Genomic DNA, 15,000 nt, shown 5'->3' with positions numbered 1-15,000 from the left:
AATCTTCTGCAACCCTTGACCTGTAGTGCATAGCAATACACCAGATAGCCTTTTTCACTGTCTGCTCAACAATACATACAATCTGCAACCTGTTTGCAGATAAATCTTGTGTTTATTCACTATAAACACCTTTGAACTTACAGATCTGAAATCTGTAACCTGTGCACCCACTTTCGGTCAATACAGTCGAAGTCACAGTGTACCCTGAAACTGCTGTCCGCAACCTTGTGGCTCTAAAACGGGCCCTGAAACGGCCTCAGATGCCCAAAATAACTGCGGGAAAGTCCTAAAGGGCGCATCTGCAGAATACACAGCGCTCTTCGCGCACACCAAATCTCACTGCAATATGAGATTTTTGCTCTGCCCTGCTTCAGGTGCCTCCACAGGCACTATCCAAGAGGAGTGGAAGAATGGGAGAGATTCTTATCTGTGGCTTGCTTGCTTGAACCTTGCTTCTTCTCCTTCACTTCAGCCTTCGAAATTAGCCTCTCTCAGTGGCGCGGCTCTGATACCATGTCAAGAATCGCGTGGTGGGGGGACTTGCTCGAGATGATGCGCTGAACACACACAGAATGCACAAGGAGAAGCACACTCAAGAGACAAGAAGAGAGATGGAGGCCAAAAACGTTTTCTTGCTGATTTCTTCTTCTTCTTCCACACACTTTACAATGTACACAAAGTATAGATAAGATACAACATAAAGGAAAGTGGCCTACTAAGTCAAACAATGCATAACCGACTACACTAGTCGACTGGCGCTATAACTATGCTAGCTGTAAATACGTGTAACAACCTGAATATAATAAGTAATGAGTCAGTGGCCATGTGAGAGTCATAATGACCACCGATGTGCTAAGTGTAGACGTGTGGACCCATCTAACCAGGTGGTCCATCATCAATGTCCGCATGTGTTGAGCTTGTCATCTCAACAGCCAAGAAATTTTCCTTAAATTGAAATTAAACATAGGTTTCTTCATGTAAATTATATCATGGATACAAAGACAATATCAAAATAATATTTTGAAAGCGGTTATAAAACAATGTACTTGTCCCATACCTTCTCCTAGGTGTAATACCAATCTAGCATTCCGTCCCTAAATTTGAGACTCATTCCTATCTCAAGCACACAATCCACCAATCTTCCCTTATCTAACATCAAGGCCTTCTAGGAAGTCCATCATGGGTCACATAGGGTTGATCATTGATAGACCCACGAGATCTATAGCCAAAGCTCCCATAGCACCCTTGTCCCCTCTGAGTCTAACGTCCTCCCTACACAAAGAGACCTCTCACATCTAGGGTCAGTTCTAATATCTAGTGTAGTTAAACATCCCCTTGGTGAAGGGCTTCTGCCACTAACCTTGAGGAAGGTTTAGTACGTAATCAAAAAATCCACCCATGAGGACACAAGACCTTTCATGAAAATACATAGCCAAGCAATCAGCCAATGATCAACAGCTAGAAAACATTTCTTTTCCATAATATCTGTTTGATAGTTACTTTGAATACTCCACAAAAATCAACTAGTTATCTTGTGGATAACAAGACTATCTCTTTCACAAAGTAACTAGTATTTTTTTAAAACATAAATTTAAATAATCCAAAACAAATCCTTTATTCTATGCTTTGCAAATGAAGATGCAATCCCTTTTCTTTAAATACTTTGCAAGAAAGATGCAATCTATAACAACTTATTTTCAATGAAAGTGCAATTTCAAAGTGATGCATGCCAATCACATAGTAAAGTAACATGTTTTTCAAGCTTTTTCTTTACATCACAATGATTTGCACCCCATGCATAACTCTCTTTATTTCTGTCCCATGAATAATATTTATTTAAATAAGAGACCTTTTACATCATTCTTATACACTGATAAGCTAACTTAGTAAAGAAAAGTCAACTTTATAGGGGAGCACATAGGGTTTCCTTACAAGTCATGGATTGTAGTCTTTAGCTTGGTACTATAGGACTTTATTGGTAATTCTACTTGCAAAGGCCTTAGCACTTGTATAAATTGAACTCTAGTCTTGCTTCTATGGATTGCCTTCTAGATTTTTATTATGTAATGATGAGAATTGATGAAAGAACTCCGGAGGTGATGAAGATTATGCATAAAGTATCTCCCTTTTTCTCCCTATTCCCTACTTCTACCTCACTTCTCTCTCTCTCTCTCTCTCTCTCTCTCTCTCTCTCCTCTTTTTCTACCTTGTTTTTCTATCTCCTCTTCTTCTGTTCTCTTCGTCTATCCCTCCTCTCTCTTCTCCTCCTCCTCTTTCTTTTCTTCTACTCTTTCCCCTCTTCTTTTTTTTAAATCTCCTCTCTCCTTCTCTTCTTCTTCTTCTTACTTGTTCTACTAATCCTCTATCCTCTTCTTCTCTTCTCTCCTCTTCTCCTATTCCTCTTATCTTCTTCTTCTCTTCTTCTCTTCTTCTCTTCTTCTCCCCTTCTCCTCCTCCTCCTCCTCTCCTCTTCTCTTCTTCTCTTCTTCTCCTCTACTGTTTTTCTATTCTTCTATTTTTCTCCTCCTCCTCCTCTTCTCCTCTTCTTCTCCTCCTCTTATCTTCTTCTCCTCTTATCTTCTTCTCCCTTCTCTCTCTATCCATCTCCTTGTTCCCTATCTCCTTAACTTTCTCCTCTCTCTCTCTCTCTCTCACTCTCTCTCTCTCACATTTATAAAAAATACAATAGCCCAGAAAAAATTATCTAAATGCCATAAGGTTAAGTCTTTTATAGCCTTACCCTAAGACTAATAGTCTCTCTCTTTCTCTTTGATGTTACCATTTGTATTGGAGCCATCACCCTCTCTTCCTCCCATCATTCAGAGGAAAGTGTGTAACATTGGAGTCATCACTCTCTCTTCCTTCATGTGTTATCAATGAGGCTCCCCACACACTCGTAGTTGCATGGTGGAAGCTACATGCCAATCTATTTGGATGACTAGAGAAAAGATGGCAGCACAATTGATGCAATATGACTGCGGCGATGAATTCCTTTTCATCATTTCCTATGTTTAACAAAATAAACTAAGGCTATAAGCCATGGTTAATCCCCTCCCCAATAAAACTTGTTCTCATGGATTTTAAGATATTACTCCAATTCCCTCTACAAAGCAAACAATAGTAAGAAATGAATACGACAATAAAGAAGTATAAGTTAACCCTTTTGGAAAATTGCAAACCTCTCAATGTAATGGAAAAAAGATATAGTAGTTTGTGATACAATCAAAATATTTGAAAAAAAATTCTATGTTTGAGAGATATTTAAAAAAAAATTCCATTGATAACAGTGGATCGACAATAAATATACTTTTAGAGATATCTTGGCTCAGAATAGCAACCAACGCCTTATAAACAATAGCAAAAACAAAGGAAAGTTGTTTGCAATTAATAACACAAGGATTCTAAATAAGTTTAAAAAAGTAGAACAAAAATTTCTTACCTTATGCAACAATAAACTACAGAGTCAAAGAATTGAGCATCCTTTTTTTGTAGCATGGATTTGTTATCAGAAGATATAATAAGATAGTCCTCTTCTTTATATGTGCAAGAAACCTTGACAACCATTTGGCCATACACTTTACTCATTAATTATCAGGGCCAAGAAAAGTGATTTTCCTCTTGCAAATATCATCCTCGATTTCTATGACCTCTTGTGTTTTTTCTTCCTGAACAAACTTCGACGACAATTGAGATGTACCCATTGTTAAGTACATGTGAGCCAGATCCTCAACCTTTGGCTCTTTAATTTTCTTGGACAATTTTAGGGGAATGTTGAGTATAGGTGAGTCATATCCTTAACCTTTGGCTCTTTAACTTTCTTGAAAATTTTTAGGTGAATGTTAAGAATCTCAAAGGCTTTTTTATCACAGTGGTAGGCAAGGGCCTCAATACCTTGTTGAACCTGTACCTAAAATCTTTGTTTATCAAGGTGATCCTATGAGCATGAGTAGCAGCAATACAAGCATCATTCATAAAGTCAATAATGAAATATTCATCTATCTCTTGAAGATAAAGAATTGATGCAAGTTGCCCTTTCTCATGAAGGCCATATTTAGTGGTTGAAACTCTTGACAATTGATCAAAAATATCCTTGATAACTCTAATAAAATCTATCTTTGGAATGGTATGCTATGTGGCTCTCTAGGCCTTCCTTATCTCACTAAAACACATCTGCATATAGTAGAATCTAGACCCCCTCTTTCTCTTTATTAGCTTAGAAAACTCACTATCTTGAGCAAAAGAGGGTCCACCAGCTTGATCAACTAGTTGATTAGTTGCCTTGGTTGGAACTTTGCCAGTTAGAGGAGAGGATTGTCAACCAAGATCAAAGGTTTTGTCATTAGCCATAGGGGATATTGTTACCTTGCCTTGAGAAGCAAGAGAAAACATAGTATTTGCACTAGATTACTTTGACTACATAGATGGAGATTGTACAAAACTAGGAGTTGGGGGCATCTGAGGGGAAACACCCTATGGAACCTCTAATGGCCTAGCCTCTAGTCCACTATTCTTGTTGTTTATATAAACTTTCCTTTTTTTTTTGCTTTGTCTTTGACATTGGCTTGATAGAAAATGATAACATAAATAAACAAGAAATATTTAAGTGTCAATACTAAGTGAAGATGATACGGGATGAGGAGTGGAAGTGGGTCCCTTCATAGTCAAACTATCATGTTATATCGTGAGTTACTTGAGACATTGAAAGGGAGAGGGTAAGAACAAAATGATACAGTGTGAGGCATAGTAGTGGGTCCCAAACTATCATGTCATATCATAAGGTATTGAGGTGTTGCAAGGTAGAGGGGAGAACAAAATGATATAACATGAGGAGTGGTGGTGGATCCCTTTGCAATCAAACTATTGTGCCATATCTTGAGGTACAATAGGCACTATGAGGTAGAGTGGGAGGGCGAAACGATATGACACAAGGACAAATAGGGAAAATCCTCGAAAATAAAATGATCACACCATACCATTAGCACTTTGAGGCGATAGAGAGTGAGAGAAAAATGATATGGAGTGATAATTAGGAGAAGGAGGAGCCGGAAAACAACTTTCACCCCATTGCATGATAGCTAAAACGGTCCACATAAGCCAAGGCCCATCTTATGTAGTTGGTGTAGTCCATGACATGTGGCATCCTATCATTGGCTAGGGTTTTAAATGGTCATCCATATGTCAAATTCCTTTCCCATTGGTTGTCTCCACATTTAATGTCTCTCAAACATCTCTACCTTTGCTAATGTAACATGTCTGCTCGTTCACTTGTAGGACACGTCTTAGCAGTTGGTATCAGAGCTGTACTTAGTGCAGGAGTCCGAAGTATTTTATGCTTACCAGCCTCTCCTTGAGTCGTGACTAGTTCCCCTTCAGAATTTTGGAAGGAGACTTGGCCCTTTCCACAGTGGATGTGGGCATCATTGGGTATTAGCCAATCCATTCCGAGTAAACATTCGTGGACAACTAGGTTCACTACCCTGAATCTCACCGAAGTTGGCTTTCACCTTAGCAGTTTGCCTAGTACAAGAGATCTCATGACCATTTTCCAATTCCACAAGTAAAGTAGGTGCGTCTATTGTAGCTATCCCTAGCCTTTTTGCATAGTTCGGTGAAATGAAGGAATGTGTACTGCCACAATCAATTAGGGTTTTGAAGCTTTTACCTTCATAATCTGATGGAGTTTGAATCATTGAGAATTGGCAATTCAGACCCTTCTTGTGAAGAACGGCATGGACCATTTTCTCTCAATGTCAGCATCCATGCATGGATCTTCTTCATCGCCTAGCTCCTTGTTGGAAACATTGGAGGTTCTCCCTTTGTCCATGACGGTGGTCCCTTGGCCATGGGCAGCTCCTTGGAATTTCCCTTGGCAATGTCCGCTGCTAAGCTTGGGACACTGCCTCTTGAAGTGTCTGAGCTCATTGCAATGGAAGCAACGTAGATTGCGGTCATTACCTTGTGTAGGAACAAAGTTGTTGATAGCATTGGCTCTGGCTTTCTTCCTTTGGTTCTGATTCTGACCATGTGCTCTCTTGGTCTGAGCCCTGAACATACCCTTGTTCTGATCTCTGTAAGGCCAAGTCCTGTTATTCCTTGGTTTGGTCAGCACTTCCTGTATTATTGGAGCAGCTTGAATGAGTACATCTTGTAGGTCCGTTGGGCACATAGATTCCAATTGGGTGTTTATGGGTGGATTCAACCCAGCACATAACTTTGACACCTATTATGTCATATCCATTAGAGGCGCGTACTCTTGGAGAGAAACAAACTTTGAATAATATGCATCAAGGGATATTCAAATTGCATGGGTTACCCAGAAGAATCATTAGTGATCATGACTCTCTCTTCGCATCACACTTCTGGAGGGCTCTCTTTGAGGCTATTGGGACTCAACTCTATTTCAGTACAGCTTACCATCCCCAAATTGATGGTCAAACAGAACGAGTCAATCAAGTCATTGGAGATATGCTTAGGGCATACTGCTATCGCAAACCCAAAAAATGGATTCAATATTTGCCACTAGTTGAGTTTGCCTACAATGCTTCTTACCAACAGAGTATTCAAATGATCCCTTTTCAAGCAGTGTATGGGCACGATTGTCATATCCCTTTGATCTTCTCGGATCCAACTTTGAGGGTAGAAGCTTCAAGGCAAATGCTGGACGACATGGATGATCAAATCAAATCAATAAGACAAGACATTCATGCTGCCAAGGATAGATAGAAGGCTTACGCGAACTTGAAACAGCAAGACAGATCCTTCATTGAAGGTGATATGGTCTTCATTTGTGTGCATCCTAAAAAGAGTTCACTATCCCTAGGAACACAATATTAGTGAGTTTGGGAATCTCCCAATTCTCATTTTTTGAATACTAAAAAGGTGGTACCCAGATAACATATCCATAAGTTTCTCAAAACCATATGATGTGACCTATCATTGGAAAGTGCTTGAAAAATGGAATCTATTGAGCTATAGAGCGCTCGATTTGGAGTTATAGTGTTCAAGTTATGACAAATCCAAAGATTTGACCACGTGTCCCAAACTTATGGGAAATTTCCATATTCCCCAATATGGTGTTTAGGAGAGTACAAGAAGCTAAGTCCGAGGTATTGTGGACCTTATAAGATCATTAAATGCCTGGGACCTAATGCTTATAGACTACAACTGCCAGCAACCCTAAAGATTCATAATGTATTCCATGTTAGCCTATTGAAAAAGTATCTATCTAATCCGAATCATGTACTTGATGACCAGCAAATTGTAATGCCTAGCCAAGGAGTCCTTGAGCTATGGCCTAATAGAGTCCTGGTACAAGAAGCTAAGTCCGAGGTATTGTGGACCTTATAAGATCATTAAATGCCTAGGACCTAATGCTTACAGACTACAGCTGCCAGCAACCCTAAAGATTCATAATGTATTCCATGTTAGCCTATTGAAAAAGTATCTAGCTAATCCAAATCATGTACTTGATGACTAGAAAATTGTAATGCCCATCCAAGGAGTCCTTGAGCTATGGCCAGATAGAGTCTTGGATGTCAGGGAGAGACATTTGAGATCAAGGACCCTGAGAGAATACCTCATCCAGTGGAAAGATTATCCTGAAGAGGATGCCACCTGGATGGATGAAGATACTCTCAACCAACAATACCCCCAGGTCCTCTTGAGATGAGGACATCTCGATTCCTCTAAGGGGGAGAGGATGTAACATTTTCCGTGTTTTCTCCCCCATAGGAACACCTCCCCTTTTTAATTTCATATATATATATATATATATTATCATCAGTTCAAAATTTTTTAACCCCCCTCTCTCTCCCCTGCGGACAGCACGTTAGGAAGAGAGAGAGAGGGAGTGGTGGTGATGGGGGGCATGCATCCCCCCCAGGTGGGAGGGTTGGCCATGCCACCCACCTCCTCCCCCCTATATAAGGGGAGGTTCCTCCCCTCCCTCAGCTAACAGATAGAGATTGCACCCCCTTTCCTACATTGCCACCTTCTCCCTGCGGCAAATTGCTGTGCGGGCCCCTGGGTCTTTGACTGAAGGACAACCCCCCTCCATTTGCAGTAACAACACCCCCCTAGGGGCTCTCGACTGTAGCCCACCCCCTGATTGCCAGTCGCTGCAGGTCCCCCCCTTGGGGCTCTTGACCATAGCCACCCCCCCTTGATCGTTAGTTGCCGCGGGCCCTCATGAGAAGAGAGAGAAGAGGAGGAAGAGGGAGAGAAGGAGAAGGAGAGAAGAAGAAGGAGAGGAAGAGAGAAGAGAAGAAAAGGGAGAGAAGGAGAAGGAGAGAAAACAAGCAGAAGAGAGGGAGAGAAAGAAGAAGATGGAGAGAAGGAGAAGGAGAGAAGAAGAAGGAGAGGGAGAGAGAAGAGAAGAAGAGGGAGAGAGAAGAGAAGAGGGAGAGAAGGAGAAGGGGAGAAAAGAAGGAGAAGGGGAGAAAAGAAGGAGAGAGAGAAGCGAGAGAGAAGACAAGAACAGGGAGAGAAGGTGAAGGAGAGGGAGAGAGAAGACAAGAAGAGGGAGAGAAGGCGAAGGAGAGAAGAAGAAGGAGAGGGAGAGAGAAGAGAAGAAGAGGGAGAGAAGTAGAAGAGGTAGAAGAGGAAGAGGAGAGGGAGAGAAAAAGAGAAGGTGAGAGAGAAGAAGAGAAGAAGAAGAGGAAGAAGGAGGGAGAGAGAGAAGAGGAAGAAGAGAAGAGAGAGAGAAGGGAGAGAGAAGAGAAGAAGAGGGAGAGAAGGTGAAGGAGAGAAGAAGAAGGAGAGGGAGGGAGAAGTAGGAAAAGAAGAAGAAGAGGAAGAAGAGAGAGAAAGAAGGAAGAGAAGAGGAAGAAGAGAGAGAGAGAGAGAGAGAAGGAGAAAGAGAAAGGAAGAGAGTTGGAGACAAGTCACCCCCTCATCGACAAAGGATTCCCTTCCCGCGGCCTTTCCCTCCTGAACCGGTCATCCTGAAGGCCACTAAGGCCTGGACTACCCAAAACCTGAGTAGAAATGGCTCCCAAGAAGAAAATCGTGGGAAGCGTAGGTCCCAAAGCTACCGTTGGTACCAGAAATGCAGGAGAGGCAAGCGGAGCAACCAACGCAATAAACACCCCTACAAACACAAATCAAACTCACGTTCTTTAAGCGTTATATCTAATTATGTATTATTTCTTGTGGAAGAGATGAAAGGGTTAGCTACGTGCATGGAACAAGAACGAGTCTTAGGGTTTTTGTTTACTCTAAGCACTAAGTTGCATGCGTGAAACGATAGAGTATGGAATACGCATAAGTTTATATGCATGAAATGATAGCTTTTACACACATAAAATGATAAGGTTATCACCTTACTTCACATAAAATGATAGTTTTTTAACTAGTTCAGTGCATGAATAGTCATTTAGAATTCATGTTTTGCAATCATGATTAAAAGAAACACATCAAATGTCAGTTTCCATTCATGAGATACACTTGCACTGTTGGACAAAAACCTAGACTTTCATATACGCAAGTCACATGTGATTCGGTGCATCAGGAATAATTACTCGTTGCCAGGAATGAAGAGAGATAAAGGTTGTTTAGGATGTACAACTATACTAAACACACCATGTGCATGATGGATAAGGTTGATTGGAAAATTCTGCATAGAACCGCACTAAGAGAAATGGAAGGAATGCTTGCATCTAGACTGTATCTTGAAGGCCTAAATGAAGAGTCCTGTGTTGCCAAGTATATTAACCGAACTTGGTTAGAACTGGAAGAACAAAAGACCTTTGGTTGGGTTGCAAATGAAGGCATGTCTGTTCCTTGATTGTCCAGTTAATGCTTGGGTTAGGTTAGGATACCATAAGGTAAAACCCAAGGGAAAAGGGCAAGTCAAAATAAGTTAACTTACCAAGAATATTTGCTTGCGTAATCTTGTTTGAGATTATTAGGATCTTGTCAAGTCGCGAACGATCCAGGATCGGATGCTGGGAGCATCCAAGAAAAATACCCAGGATCGAATGTTGGGAGCATCCAGAAAAAAGAAGTCACACCTTAGCAAGTTGGTCATACAAACGACCTCCGAAATGTTCATGCTTGTACTTAGGTACATTATTTGATTCCCTTCGCTTAAGGAACTAATTCAAGGAAAAACACTTAATGCTTCAGGTTAAAGGCCTAGAGGGAGAGGCAAGAATAGTTACCTCCGACTGTCTGCCTGGCCCTATCCAAGGGGGTTGTTAGCCATGCCGGGTACATGGACCTAACCCGCCGCAAGAGGTCTCTCCGTGGGTGCTGCTTGGAGTGGGAGGACGTTTGGGTGCCAGGGGAGGCTCTAGCTGTAAATTCCTTGCCTCCGGATCCTGCACAAGAGGCCGACGTGACTCGAGATGGGATCTCGAGGCCCGTGTACTAGTCAATGGGCGAAACTTGGAGCAGCAATCTTGTAGATTGCTCGGATAGCCTTTGGGCATGATATTGGATGTACTCCAGGATTATGATAAATAAAGAACAGATATTGGAGATAAAGGAACTTGCTTGATATTGTTTTTTGTGTCAGTGCCTAAGTTGCTTGAAGAAACCAGTGATTAATTTGATTAATTAAGGAAGCTGCTTTTGCATGTCAAAACATAATGTGGTAGGTAATTAGATAACTAAAGCAAATTGAGGAAAGTGCGGTGGACGTGACTTAGGTCCATTGTACAGAAGGGTGGTCTCGGTTAGCTGGGAACTTTTCTCAAATGATGTGATAATAAGACTATAAAGACCTAGTGTCAGTAGATGTAGAATCCCGGTTTATTCTGTTTTAGGGGAAAGGAATGGGACTATGCCCTATGGCAGAGAGGTTGAGCTTTGCATCCCTCTCGTTTCCCATTCTCCATGAACCAAGTGCAGCATGAATCTGCTTTGACTCTGTTGTTCCTATGCAAAGTGGTACATCTGGAGCTCGATGCTAGCTTCTTATTAGAGACCTTGCTGATAAGAAATGAACACTGACCTTAGGTCGATCCTAAGTGGGAACGGCTGGACACTTACGATCGGGGCATACTCGGGAAGACCTAAATCGCAAACCCTGTGTCATTCCTTGCAAGTGCCAGGCGGAGCCTTCTAGACCCTCCTTCTGATGGGCTGCTAAGACGTGTCCCACAAGCGGACGAGCGGACACATTACATCTAATATGGCACTCATTTATGGAACCCACTCATTACCTCATGCAATAGATTCACACCCCATCCCAAAGCACTAAGAAGTATCCTAGGTTTAGCTAGTGGTATATAAAAGTTTGTGGCAAGTTCCTAGTATGGTTTTTTACCCAATCTTGCATCTTCATTGTTTTGTTCTCTTAGTGTTATTTTTTAGTCTACCTACCTTTTATCTTGCTATTTCTCAAGATTTTTGATTGCAAGATGATAGAAGCAAGGAGAGCTCTTTATTAGGCTCAGATATTAGTTTTTGCATCATATTAGTTTTGATTGCAAGATGATAGAAGCAAGGAGAGCTCAGATATTAGTTTTTGCATCATATTTGAATGCACCATGTACTCCCCTACATTCTCTACTTTGTTGTAGCGTTTTTCATTTTTTGTATCTCTTTATTAAGATACAAAGCAAGGACACACTTTCAATGTGGTTGGTACCATTATCCACACTCTATCTTGGATCTTAAGACTTTTGATCTCAAAAAATTTCAAGGCTCCCTAGATATGGATACACAAAAGAGGAAAAGAAGAAGGTTGTCTTTGGGGTCAAGGGGTTCAATTTGTGCTACTTTTGCTCCTAAAATTACTTTAGCTTCTTCTCCATGCTAAAAAACAAGTGTGGGAATGCCTAAGAAATCTCCACACAAAGGTATGACATCATTGAGGGTTCTTGGATTGTCTCAAATCATAGAGGTTTCTCTGTAAAAAATTATCCTAGACTTTCTTCTTCAAAATGGCATGGAGTTATCTTATTATGCAATTGCAAATAATATTTTCAACCCTGATTGGGATCTTGATCATGTGTTGAACTCTTACAAAAAGTTTAATGTGGAGGACTTTACTCAGTTTGAAAGTCTAGCATTGCATGTGGTTGAAAATAATAGAAATGAATATGTTTATACATATTCGGACTCACCTTTAGAGAAATCATTGTTCACAAGTGTGGAGCTCATTTTCTTGACGTGTTTTATGCAACAATTGTGTCTTGTTCCACTCATTCTAAGAAACGCAAGCTTATGTCAGAGTCAACCATATTTATTATGTATACTCTTGTTAAATATTGTATTAATTTTGATGAACAACAATTGGAGACAACAAATTTTTATGTGGAGGACTTTGTTGAGTTTGAAAGTATAGCATTACCTGTGGTTGAAAAGAATACAAAGGAATATGTTCATATAAATATTGGGACTCACCTTTAGAGAAGTCAGTGTTCACAAGTGCAGAGCTCATTCTCTTGACATGTTTTGTGCAACAAATTTGTCTTGTTCTGCTCATTCTAAGAAATGCAAACTTATGTCAAAGTTAGCCATATTTATTGTGTACACTCTTGTTAAATACCTTATTAATTTTGATAAACAACAATTGGAGACAAAAAATTGTTCTAGCTTTTCCTTGTTGGATGAGGTGGCAAATGAGAAGGATACATAGAAATGTACAGACCGTCAGCAATAATTATCTATTGCTAACAAACTAGATGTCTCCCGATTCAGAGTTGAGATCCTTATCAAAGAAAGCTATGCAAATATAGGTATTGTGTCTAACTCCCCTTCTTTCTATAATGTTCTTTCTCTTCCAATTTTTACTATCAAGGACAAGAAATACATACTACGATCAGTCATCCAAAGGCTCTTTAGTCTTAGAGAGGATTATTGTTTAGCAATTATTGTAGAGGTTTCTAATAATACAAATGGCATAGTTGATATTGAGAATGAATCCAGTTAAGAGTTTCTTAAATTGGACACAGATATTACATATGACAAGTTTATTGATGCAGGGGATGCCCTTTCTCTTTCTTTCAATAATGCAATAGATGCAAAGAAAGAGTTGTGGATTACTAATGATGCAAAGAAGTTTGTCAAGTATGAATGTACATTTCAAAAATATATGGAATCTTATGATTCATAGTAGTCCTTTATAATTAATATTGCAAGGACCCAAGGTGACCCAAATGCACTTATTCGATTATATTTAAGGTTTTTAAACTATAATCTAGATATAGCACGATAACCTTTTTGGATAATACTCACAATATCATATATCTCCAATTTCATTTGGTTTTACCATGCCTTTTAAGTCCTTTACTAATTCTTTGAGAGTTGGGCCTCTCAAATCCACATTTTTAGGTAACTTAAGAATCCTCAAAAAATCTTTCTTATTTACAGTTTCCTTCAAAAGATTGATTCTCTCCTAACTTTCTCAAATATTAATGCCTAATATGTTAGAGACATATTTCTCTACAAGATTTAGTCTCATTTTCTTTACTCTTTCGGACAAATTAGTTATATTTTTTAGTGGTATCTTCCTCCACTATACAAGGATATAGGAGCATAACGAACGGGTAGTTGTGACGCATATTAGTAACATCACTATTTGTGTCACAAATAGCAATGCAAATAGCGACTGTACTCAAAGAAAAAAAGCGAGCGAAACCCAAGCGTGGCATTTTTCTGCAAAGAGTTTGAGAGAGAGCGAAAGAGAAAGTGAAAGAGATCGTGCCTTTGGGAGGGAGAGGGAGAGGAAGAGAGAAAGAGAGAGAAGGAGATCTTCTCACCACCACCGCCACTGCCGCCACTGTTGTCATTCACAAAGAAGAGGACGAAGTGCACAAAGGAAGAAGAGGGGCCATCGCGAGAGGAGATGAATAATCCATCCTCAAGCGTTTGTGGTAAGTACATTTCCCCCTCTTGGTTTTTTCTTGTTCTTTTTTTTTTGAGAATGAGGTACATTGAAGGGGAAAGAGAGGAAATCAGAGACGGAGAAGAAGAAAGGAAAAGGAAGAGAGAACAAGAGCGAGGGAGGGAGAGAGAGAGAGAGAGGAGAATGAGTGAGAAAACATGAGGGGGTGGAGAGAAACAAAGAGAGGGTTTGTTGTGAAGAGGAGACGAACAATCCATTCTTATCTTGCTTTGTTCTTGTTCTTTCTTGTTCTTTTTTGTTTGTTTTTCTTGAGAATAAGGTGCATTGAGGGAGAAAGAGAGGAAATGAGAGAGGGAGAAGAAGAAAGGAAAAGAAAAAGAGAACGAGAGAGGGAGAATAAACATGAAAGATAACAAGGAAAGAGAGAGAGAGAGAGAGAGAGAGAGAGAGAGAGAGAGAGAGAGAGAGGGAGGGAGGGAGGGAGGAGAATGAGTGAGAAAACACGAGGGGGTGGAGAGAAACAAAGAGAGGGTTTGTTGTGAAGAGAGAGAATAAACATGAAAGATAACCAAGAAATGGGAAAAGAGAAAGGGAGGGAGGGAGGGAGGGAGATAGGAGAATGAGTGAGAAAACACAAGGGGGTGGAGGAAAACAAAGAGAGGGGCAACAAAGAATGAGAAGAGAGAAAGAAAGAAGGGGGAGAGAACATAAAACGAAGAGCGCAAAGAGAGGTATAAAAAAAGGGAAAGAAAATCGAGACTTTAGTTAACGTTACTTTTATTGAGTTACAAGAGAAGAAATCCCTTCTCAAACAATTTAAGAAAGAAAAAGAGAATGAGAACAAAAACCAATTTTTTTAATCGTAACATAGACAAAATGGAAAATGATGATGTTCCTGATGTTCAAGATTGCAAGGGGTATCTTAATCAGTGTGTTCTGTGTCCTTGCTCTCAATGCAAGCTGGCAATCAGACGAAAGTGTCACTTGTCTATAGAACACATATGATGCTTCGGTGAGTTTCAACCAGAGATAATTGATCACACAATCTCAGACTTTGAGCAAACAGTAAGAAAAATGTGTATCAATCATGCCTTATATTTGTAAACTAATTGAATATCATATACAGAAACATTAGACATGGCCATAAAATTTATACAGGGAGGTGACGTCTCATCCCAAGGAGGAATGCACCTATTGTAACCAAT

Source organism: Lygodium microphyllum, chromosome 3 (assembly GCF_053477565.2).
Source record: "Lygodium microphyllum isolate KBCC chromosome 3, Lygodium_microphyllum_v1.1.10, whole genome shotgun sequence".
NCBI lineage: Eukaryota > Viridiplantae > Streptophyta > Polypodiopsida > Schizaeales > Lygodiaceae > Lygodium > Lygodium microphyllum.
The sequence above is the reverse complement of the archived record's forward strand: the minus strand, read 5'-3'. Positions refer to the sequence as shown.